Below are 11687 nucleotides of genomic sequence, written 5' to 3'. Positions count from 1 at the left end.
GGGACTTTCCTTGGCGTGGAAGGCAAGCTTGGTGATACGGATATGTAGATCTCCTACCATTGTAACCGACTCTGTGTAACCCTAGCCCTCTCCGGTGTCTATATAAACCGGAGGGTTTTAGTCCGTAGGACGAACAACAATCATACCATAGGCTAGCTTCTAGGGTTTAGCCTCTCTGATCTCGTGGTAGATCTACTCTTGTACTACCCATATCATCAATATTAATCAAGCAGGACGTAGGGTTTTACCTCCATCAAGAGGGCCCGAACCTGGGTAAAACATTGTGTCCCCTGCCTCCTGTTACCATCCGCCTAGACGCACAGTTCGGGACCCCCTACCCGAGATCCGCCGGTTTTGACATTGGTGCTTTCATTGAGAGTTCCTCTGTGTCATCACTTTTAGGCCTGATGGCTTCTCCGATCATTAACAGCGATGCGATCCAGGGTGAGACCTTTCTCCCCGGACAGATCTTCGTATTTGGCGGCTTTGCACTGCGGGCCAATTCGCTTGGCCATCTGGAGCAGATCGAAAGCTACGCCCCTGGCCATCAGGTCAGATTTGGAAGTTTGAGCTACACGGCCAACCTCCGCAGAGACTTGATCTTCGACGGATTCGAGTTGCGGCCAAGCGCGCCGCACTATCACGATGGGCATGATCTAGCTCTGCCGCCGAACAGTGCCCTGGAGGCCGCACCCGCATCAGCCCCGACCCTTAATTCGGAGCCAACTGTGCCAATCGAGGATGGGTGGTTGGACACCGCCTCGGGGGCTGCAATATCTACGGCGATCGAGCCGAACACCAGCCCTATTCTCTGTGAAGCCCGTGACTCCAAGGAGCCGGACTCCTCTCCAGACTCCGAGCCCTCCATGCCCCTACCGATTGAACCCGATTGGGCGCCGATCATGGAGTTCACCGCCGCGGATATCTTTCAGCACTCGCCCTTCGGCGATATTCTGAATTCACTAAAGTCTCTCTCTTTATCAGGAGAGCCCTGGCCGGACTATGGTCAGCAAGGTTGGGATGCGGATGATGAAGAAATTCAAAGCCCACCCACCACCCACTTCGTAGCCACTGTCGATGATTTAACCGACATGCTCGACTTCGACTCCGAAGACATCGACGGTATGGACGCCGATACAGGAGACGATCAAGAACCAGCGCCTATAGGGCACTGGAAAGCCACCTCGTCGTATGATATATACATGGTGGACACCCCAAAAGAAGGCAATGGCGATGGAACAGCGGAGGATGACCCCTCCAAGAAGCAGCCTAAGCGCCGGCGTCAGCGGCGCCGCTCTAAATCCCGCCAAAGCAAAAACGGTGATTCCGGCACGGGAGATAATAACACCCCGGGCAGTGCCGAAGATAACCACCTCTAGCAAGATTCAGAACAGGAGGATGGAGAAGCCAGCCCTCATGAGAGAGCGGCAGACAGAGAGGTTGAGGACGATAATTATATGCCTCCCTCCGAAGACGAGGCAAGCCTCGACGACGACGAATTTGTCGTGCCGGAGGATCCCGTCGAACAAGAGAGTTTCAAACGCAGGCTTATGGCCACGGCGAGCAGCCTCAAGAAAAAATAGCAACAGCTTAGAGCTGATCAAGATTTGCTAGCCAACAGATGGACTGAAGTCCTTGCAGCCGAAGAGTATGAACTCGAACGCCCCTCCAAGAACTACCCAAAGCGCAGGTTGCTACCCCGATTAGAGGAGGAAGCACCTAAACCTACATCACCAGCGCATGATGCGGCCGACCGGCCACCCAGAGGCCGCGACAGAGAGGCCTCCTGGCCCTCCACTCAAGCCGCACCCCGGCACCGCTCAAAAAATACCAAGGCACGGGAAAATGCGCTAGACCTGCGAGATATATTGGAGGACAAGGCAAGGCAAACAAGATCGATCTACGGATCGTGTGGGTGCCCCACGGCACGAGACGGTAATCGTCACTCCGGATACAGTAAATCCGGCCGGGCCGAACACAGTAGACAAAGCTCGTTTGAGCTGCGTCGTGATATAGCCCAATACAGAGGCGCCGCACACCCACTATGCTTCACAGATGAAGTAATGGATCATCAAATCCCCGAGGGTTTCAAACCCGTGAACATCGAATCATACGATGGCACAACAGATCCTGCGGTATGGATCGAGGACTATCTCCTTCATATCCACATGGCCCGCGGTGATGACCTACACGCCATCAAATACCTCCCACTCAAGCTTAAAGGACCAGCTCGGCATTGGCTTAATAGCTTGCCAGCAGAATCAATTGGTTGTTGGGAGGACCTGGAAACCGCATTCCTCGACAATTTCCAGGGCACTTATGTGCGACCACCAAACGCCGATGACCTTAGCCACATAATTCAGCAGCCAGAGGAATCGGCCAGACAATTCTGGACACGATTCCTAACCAAGAAAAATCAAATCGTCGACTGTCCGGACGCATAGGCCCTAGCAGCCTTCAAGCATAACATCCGCGACGAGTGGCTTGCACGGCACCTAGGACAGGAAAAGCCGAAATCTATGGCAGCCCTCACGACACTTATGACCCGCTTTTGTGCGGGAGAAGACAGCTGGCTAGCTCGCAGCAATAACATGACCAAGAGCCCTGGTAATTCGGATACCAAGGATAGCAGTGGCAGGTCGCATCGCAACAAGCAAAAGCGCTGCATTAACGGCGACAATGCTGAGGATACGGCAGTTAATGCCGGATTCAGAGGCTCTAAACCCGGTCAGCGGAAAAAGCCATTCAAAAGAAATACTCCGGGCCCGTCCAGTTTGGACCGAATACTCGACCGCTCATGCCAGATACATGGCACCCCCGAAAAACCAGCCAATCACACCAACAGGGATTGTTGGGTGTTCAAGCAGGCAGGTAAGTTAAATGCCGAAAGCAGAGACAAGGGGCTGCATAGCGATGACGAGGAGGAGCCCCGGCCGCCGAACAACAGTGGACAGAAAGGTTTTCCCCCACAAGTGCGGACGCCGAACATGATATACGCAACCCACGTCCCCAAGAGGGAGCGGAAGCATGCGCTAAGGGACGTATACGCGATGGAGCCAGTCGCCCCAAAGTTCAACCCATGGTCTTCTTGCCCGATCACTTTTGATCGAAGGGACCACCCCACTAGCATCCGTCATGGAGGATTCGCCGCATTTGTTCTAGACCCAATTATTGACGGATTTCACCTCATTAGAGTCCTTATGGACGGCGGCAGCAGCCTGAACCTGCTTTACCAGGATACAGTGCGGAAAATGGGCATCGATCCCTAGAGGATTAAACCCACTAAAACAACCTTTAAAGGCGTCATACCAGGTGTAGAGACCAACTATACAGGCTCAGTTACACTTGAAGTGGTCTTCGGATCTCCGGATAATTTCCGAAGCAAGGAGTTAATCTTCGACATAGTCCCGTTCCGCAGTGGCTATCACGCACTGCTCGGGCGAACCGCATTTGCCAAGTTCAAAGCGGTGCCGCACTACGCATACCTCAACCTCAAGATGCGAGGCCCTCGAGGCGTCATCACGGTCAATGGAAACACCAAATGCTCTCTCCAAACGGAGGAGCATACGGTGGCTATCGCAGCGGAAGTACAAAGCAGCCTCTCAAGGCAATTCTCCATTCCGGCCATTAAATGTCTGGACACCGTCAAGCGCGCCCGGAGTAACCTACAACAAGACCGCCTGGCATGTTCCGAGCAAGCATAGCAATGCGGCCCCAACCCTAGCCCTCACGAACTTGTGAAACCAGTGTTGTGCGTACATAACTACGCTCTGGAAATACCATGGGCACAGGGGGAGGGGCACCATCACGGCACGCCCGAAACGCGGCTTAAACCGCACTAGGGGCTGCCGATTTCTTAATTTTCTCTTATTTTCAGGACTCCATTCTTTGGAAGGCTTGTCCAGAAGTACAATTGCCACACAAACGATACAACCAGGGAAGCAGAAAACTACGCCGCACTATGGAACTCTAAGGTGGTCTCTATAACGAGCAGTTTACCTGTTTCACATAACATTCCGCAGCTCGCCCCTGAAAAGGACATGTTAAATAGTCCCACATTTTCCTTATTACACTATTTGTATCGTTCTGCTTTGATCGCAGCTTTTTTAAATAAACAATGCATAGCTTCCGTCTATTATTGCATTACTCTTTATTACGAATATATGTTCATTAATGACATGCTGCACCCGTACACTTTGGTACGACCAATACGCCAGGGGCTTAAGTACCCCACAATATGGTGTGAGAAGTCTGAACACTTTCACAAGTGCGGAACCTCGAACTTATAGCATTATATGCATCGGCTCCGAATCATGTCTTGGGTCAATAGTTGGGTTTGCCCGGCTCCTATGTTTTGGTATCTTACGTTCCATTATATCGGCTAAGGTAGCACTAGGAGAACTACTGCGATTGTGCCCCAGTTGAGCTGGGCTAAGCACCTCAGTAGAGAAAGCTAAAACTGACCGTCATGATGAGGCGAGAGCTGGCCGCTGTTCGAGAGGTTTTCGAGTCCCTAAAGACTTATGCCGCTTAGAGTGAGGAGTCGGCTTTGTCCGGCCTAGGCGTGGATAGCGCCCCGAACTCGGTCTTCCGAACACTAGGGGCTTCGCCGAAATTTAAAATTATAGAATTCTATGGCTAAGTGAGAGTGTTCAAGCATTATAGTCCGATTGCCTTGTTCGTTGTGTTGAGAGCCTCCTTCGAAGGACCCAAGAATGGGAAAAGGAGCGCTCATGTTTATCCCGAACACCCCAGCACTTGTGGCATGGGGGCAGAAGCCGACGACTCGCCATCTCTCAAATTTGATAAACGTCTGCACAGAAGGTAATATTTTAAATTCAAAAGCGTTGCTTAGTGCATATGAACAAGTTTTCAGCGTACAGGATCACAAATGCGAGTTTACTCAAAAATTACATCTTTGGAGCATTCATCCGCTATAAGGCGGGCACCCTTCAGGACGCCCTCATAATACGCTTCCGGGACGCGATGCTCCTTTCCCGGCGGCGGCCCGTCCTTCACCAGCTTCTCCGCATCCATCTTGCCCCAGTGCACTTTAGCACGGGCAAGCGCCCTACGGGCACCTTCGATGCAGACGGAGCGCTTGATTACTTCAAGCCGTGGACAGACATCCACCAGCTGCCTCACCAGCTCGAAGTAGCTCCCAGGCAGAGCCTCTCCAGGCCAAAGTCAAACTATGAGGCCCTTTATGGCCTGTTCGGCCACCTTGTGGAGCTCGACCATTTGCTTCAGCTGGTCGCTCAAAGGCACCAGGTGTTCGGCCTCAGCATACTGAGACCAGAACACCTTCTCCGTCGAGCTCCCCTCCTCGGCTCGGTAGTAGGCGGCGGCATCAGACGCACTGCGGGGCAAATCTGCGAATGCTCCTGGAGAGCTCCGAACTCGGGTAAGTAACAAGTAATTCACTTTCACGTGCTTGGTTTGCATAATGAATGCCTTACCCGCCGCTATCTTCTTCATCACTCCAATTTCTTCGAGGGCTTTCTGGGCTTCGGCCTTGGCAGACTTCGCGCTTTCGAGGGCTGCCGCAAGCTCGGACGCTTGCGTCTTTGAGTCAAGCTCCAAACTCTCGTGTTTTTTCACGAGAGCCTGGAGCTCTTTCTGCACCTCCTCCACCCGCGCCTCCTGCTTCCCTCTCTCTGTGCGCTCCGCGGCCGCTCTGTTTTTGGCCTCGGACAGCGCTTTCTTAAGGGTTGCCACCTTGGTCATGGCCCCTATAATAGCACGTTGATCCTGTCATTTTTTGCAACCACATCTTCTCTATATACTTGCGCAAGGTATTACTTAACTTCCTTCTCCTCGAGTTGCCTCTTGGCATGGCCGAGCTCGTTCTCGAATCGTGCGAGGTTTTGCTTCAGCGTATCCACCTCCACAGTCAGTGCGGCGGAGGCCAGTAGCGAAGCCTGCATATGCATATTGACTTGATTATGTTAGACTCCTGCGAATGTTATTAGATCCTCTATTCGGCTTTTCTTTCCGAACGCCGAACAGAGCATCAGGGGCTACTGTCTATGCGGTAATATTTTTACATATTCTTTACTTACCTCAAAGCCTGTTAGAAGACTGGCACAAGCTTCAGTCAGTCCGCTCTTGGTGGACTGAACCTTCTGGATCACCGCACTCATAATAGTGCGGTGCTCCTCGTCGATGGAGGCGCCGTTAAGCACCTCCAGCAAATTGTCCGGTCCCTCCGGTTGGACGGAGGTCACCGGCTCGGTAGGCTTGCTCCTCTTGGAAGGAGGCTGCCTACCGGAGTCCGGAACCGTTGAAGGTTCTGGCGCGGTGTCCGGCTCAAGGCCAGACTTGGAGCCCTTGGGGGTTCTATCCCCTTCACGCCTGGAGTCCGGGAGGTCGCCTTGCGGCGCCTCCAGGACCACCTCCTCCTGGCTTGGAACCTGTTGGGACGCCACCTCGGCGTCGTCCGTAGGGTGGGGGGAGGTAGCCGTCGGAAGCGAATTCACATCCGACGAATCCAGGGAGCTGCTCGACGACTCATCGAGCCCGGCCTTGGGCGGACTGCATAGTCATATTCGGCGTAAGGAGGAGCTGTGCAAGAAAGGAACACTATGAATTGCTCTGGTGTCTGGATACTTACAATCTCGCCAGGGGCTTGGCCCTGTGCGGCCACTCCTCTTCGCCGTCGTCGGCGTTGGTGGAGTAGTCCGAAGGAGGGGTCTTCCCCTTCTTGGACCCTTCGGCCTCCCCAGTTGGGGCGGCCTTCCTTTTCTTCCCTTCCCCCGCTGGAGGGGGAGAGGTCTCTTCTTCCTCCTCCTCGTCTTCACGGGAGGAGTGCGTCTTGGAGTCGTCGGATGATGAATCCGACACCTCCAGGCGCCGGGCACTCCTTCGAGTCCCCGTGGCCTTCTTCTTGTCCTTCTTCTCTGGCACCACATAGGGTGCCGAAACCAGCAGCTTCGCCAAGCGAGCGTCCGCTGGGCCTTCGGGCAAAGGAGCTGGGCAGTTGATCTGTCCGGACGTCTCCTGCCAATCCTGTCAAAGGTAAGGGAGCTTAGATCCCGCATGGAGTCAAACTATGAAAAACTAATACCCTGTAAAAGGTAAAAACAGCTTACCGCACTAGCGTGATGCTGCGAGCTGAATCCGCGATCCTCGGTAGAGGATGCGGGGGCCTCGGCGCCCTTGAAAAGCACCTTCCAGGCATCTTCGTACATCGTGTCGAAGAGCCTGCTCAGAGTTCGGTGCTGCGCCGGGTCGAACTCCCACAGGTTGAAAGCCCGTTGTTGACACGGGAGGATCCGGCGGATGAGCATAACCTGGACTACGTTGACAAGTTTGAGCTTCTTGTTCACCAGGGTTTGGACGCATGTTTGGAGTCCGGTCATCTCTCCTTTTTTACCCCACGACAGGCCCGTCTCTTTCCAGGAGGTGAGCCGCGTAGGGGGTCCGGATCAGAACTCGGGGGCTGCGACCCATTCAGGGTCGCGCGGCTCGGTGATGTAAAACCACCTCGATAGCCACCCCTTTAGGGACTCCACGAAGGAGCCCTCGAGCCATAGGACGTTGGGCATCTTGACCACCATGGCGCCTCCGCACTCCGCCTGGGTACCGCGCACCACCTTCGGCTTGACATTGAAAGTCTTGAGCCATAGGCCGAAATGGGGCGGATGCAGAGGAAAGCCTCGCACACGACGATAAACGCCGAGATGTTGAGGACAAAGTTCGGGGCCAGATCGTGGAAATCCATGCCATAGTAGAACATGAGCCCTCGGACAAATGGGTGGAGAGGGAAGCCCAGTCCGCGGAGGAAATGGGGGAGGAACACCACCCTCTCATGGGGCCTATGGGTGGGGATGAGCTGCCCCTCTTCGAGAAGCCGGTGCGCAATGTCGTTAGACAAGTATCCGGCCTTCCTCAGTTTTTTGATGTGTCCCTCCGTGATGGAGGAGACCATCCACTTGCCTCCCGCTCCGGACATGGCTGGAGAAGGTTGAGGTGGGGTGTGCGGACTTGGGCGCTGGAGCTCGAGTGCGAGGAAATGGGTAGGCACAGGAGGAAGAAGCCGTGGATGAAAAGGTGGATCCTTATCCCCTTATATGGGCGGACGCGACTATGCGTCCCCACCAGCCTGGTAAAACTCGCTTATCTCCCCAGCGCTGTAATCAATGGCGCGGTTGGGTTACCCATGCCATATTGATGAGAATCCCGGAATAAGGGGACATGATCTCTGCTTTGACAAGACGTGCCAAGGAAACTGCCTCGCTAAATGCGTTGAGGTGGGACAATAAAACTATTCGAATAAAGACTTGGCCGTGGTGTGATGTCACGCTATGGAATACGTCAGCAGATTAGATTTGTGTAAATATTATTCTCTCTATGGCAATATGTGGAAACTTATTTTGCAGAGCCGGACACTACCTTTGTGTTCAAAATCTTCTATGAAGTACTTGGAGGAGGAACCCGTCTTGCAATGCCGAAGACAATCTGCGCGCCGGACTCGTCGTCATTGAAGCCTGGTTCAGGGGCTACTGAGGGAGTCCTAAATTAGGGGGTGTCTGGATAGCCGGACTATATCGCCGGACTCCTGGACTATGAAGATACAAGATTGAAGACTTCGTCCCGTGTCCGGAAGGGACTTTCCTTGGCGTGGAAGGCAAGCTTGGCGATACGGATATGTAGATCTCCTACCATTGTAACCGACTCTGTGTAACCCTAACCCTCTCCGGTGTCTATATAAACCGGAGGGTTTTAGTCTATAGGACGAACAACAATCATACCATAGGCTAGCTACTAGGGTTTAGCCTCTCTGATCTCGTGGTAGATCTACTCTTGTACTACCCATATCATCAATATTAATCAAGCAGGACGTAGGGTTTTACCTCCATCAAGAGGGCCCTAACCTGGGTAAAACATTGTGTCCCCTGCCTCCTGTTACCATCCGCCTAGACGCACAGTTCGGGACCCCCTACCCGAGATCCGCCGGTTTTGACACCGACACTAAGCCCTTGTTCTGCTGTTATTTTCATGCCATGTAAACATGATGCTACAGTGAGATACATGCTTGTTTTGAGTATCTTCAGTAAGGATGATTTGGACATATGGTTGTGCTCTATCCATCCATGCCCCCGTTTTCAATTATGGAGTGCCCTAGCATGTCTTAATCTTGCTCTACTTTTGCTATAAAAATGTTCCTGGCAGATTGTTTACATGTTAATCAATTTTACCATGGTTGTTGTAGTTGATCCATGCATGCTATGAACTTGCTCTTGCCATGGTTAGCTTCATGAACATGTATTCTTGCTGATTCTATGCTTTTTTGTCATGCAATGCCTTGTGGTGAGTGAATCGAGCTTGCAAAGATGCCTTCATAACTCTGTTTATGCCATGCTCAGTTTTCTGCTAAGTCTGAATCTGTTTATAAAACTTGCTATGTTTACATGGGTGCCATCATATCTTTTGTGACTTTTTGGCTCATTATCATTAAGGGACTTTTGTTCTGTTCTTTGAGTAGATTCATGACATGCCTTTGATTGCTATGATCTGTTCCTGTAGCATGTTGTTTGCTTGCTCTAAACATTGCTTCCTGATGTTATTCCTGACATGTTAGTATTTTCACTAAGTCTGTGAAGCTGATATCTTTTGCACTTTTGCCATGCTTGTTTGAACCTTCTCTTGTGTTATTTAGCCATAGCTTAGTGTTCATGTTTGTCAAGCATCTTGAGTAGATCACTGCCATGTGCTTTTTTGCTATGTTGGAGTGCAGTAGCTTAGTTTCTTGTTGCGTTCTAAATGGCATCGTGCTGTTAATCGCAGAATTGTGCCATTCTTGTTTTGCTTGCCATTTGCAAACCGTGCATCCGTTTTCAGTGATCTTTATATCGATTTTGAACGAAATCATCTCATCTTTCCAGCGGCACACTTGGTTTTCCAAGTTGAAGCCTTGATTAATATTTTCCTTCCGGAGCACGCATATGCATTCATATCACATCTCGTGTGTCATGCCATGTTTTGCATCATGTTGTTTGTGCATTGCACCATGATTGATTGTTGGTCCTTTGCTTGTGTTCTTGCTTTGGGTAGATCTGGGAGACGAGTATGTGATCGAGGAACCTGTTGAGTACGCTAACGAGGATGAAGCTTTCGTCAACTCTGAGAACATTGCAGGCAAGATGACCATACCCTCAAAATCACTTCTATCTTTGCTTGCTAGTTGTTCGCTCTATTTGCTATGCCGCGATACCTACCACTTGCTATATCATGCCTCCCATATTGCCATGTCAAGCCTCTGACCCACCTTACCTAGCAAACCGTTGTTTGGCTATGTTACCGCTTTGCTCAGCCCCTCTTATAGCGTTGCTAGTTGCAGGTGAAGATGAAGTTTGTTCCATGTTGGAACATGGATATTGTTTGGATATCATTATTATATCTTGTTTACTTTAATGCATCTATATACTTGGTAAAGCGTGGAAGGCTCGGCCTTATGCCTGGTGTTTTGTTCCACTCTTGCCGCCCTAGTTTCCGTCATACCGATGTTATGTTCCTTGATTTTGTGTTCCTTACGCGGTTGGGTGTTATGGGAACCCCTTGACAGTTCGCTTTGAATAAACCTCCTCCAGCAAGGCCCAACCTTGGTTTTACCATTTGCCTACCTACCACCATATACCTTCCCTTGGGTTCTGCAGACTCAAGGGTCATCTTATTTTAACCCCCCCCCCCCCCGGGCCAGTGCTCCTCTGAGTGTTGGTCCGAACCGAGCCGTCTGCGGGGCCACCTCGAGGAAACTTGAGGGTTGGTTTTACTCGTAGCATGTCTCATCTGGTGTTTCCCTGAGAATGAGATACGTGCAACTCCTATCGGGATTTGTCGGCACATTGGGTGGCTTTGCTGGTCTTGTTTTACCATTGTCGAAATGTCTTGTGACCGGGATTCCGAGACTGATCGGGTCTTCTCGGGAGAAGGAATATCCTTCGTTGACCATGAGAGCTTGTGATGGGGTAAGTTGGGACACCCCTGCAGGGTTTTGAACTTTCGAAAGCCGTGCCCACGGTTATGGGTAGATGGGAATTTGTTAATGTCCGATTGTAGAGAACTTGACACTTAACTTAATTCAAATGAATCAACCGCGTGTGTAGCCGTGATGGTCTCTTTTTGGTGGAGTCCGGGAGGAGAACACGGTCTCGTGTTATGCTTGAACGTAAGTAGTTTCAGGATCACTTCTTGATCATTTTTTTAGCTTCTCGACCGTGCTTTGCTTCTCTTCTCGCTTTCTTTTGCGTAAGTTAGCCACCATATATGCTAGTTCTTGCTGCAGCTCCACCTCACTACCCCTTGCCTACCTTTAAGATTAAATAGTCTTAATCGCGAGGGTGTGAGATTGCTAAGTCCCCGTGACTCACAGATACTTCCAAACAGATGCAGGTGCCGATGATGCCAGTGCAGGGGACGCTACCGAACTCAAGTGGGAGTTCGACGAGGATTCGGGCCGTTACTATGTTTCTTTTTCGGATGATCAGTAGAGGAGCCCAGTTGGGGCGATCGTGGATCTAGTATTTGGGGTTGTCTTTCTTTATTTTGGTTCCGTAGTCGGACCTTGATTGTATTCTGGATGATGTATGTTATATTTATGTATTGTGTGAAGTGGCGATTGTAAGCCGACTCTTTATCCCTTTCTTATTCAGTACATGGGATGTGTAAAGATTACCCCTCTTGCG

The sequence above is a fragment of the Triticum urartu genome, chromosome 1A (genome assembly GCF_056163025.1).
Source record: "Triticum urartu cultivar PI428250 chromosome 1A, HENAU_Tu73, whole genome shotgun sequence".
Classification (NCBI taxonomy): domain Eukaryota; kingdom Viridiplantae; phylum Streptophyta; class Magnoliopsida; order Poales; family Poaceae; genus Triticum; species Triticum urartu.
This window is presented reverse-complemented; position numbering follows the sequence as displayed.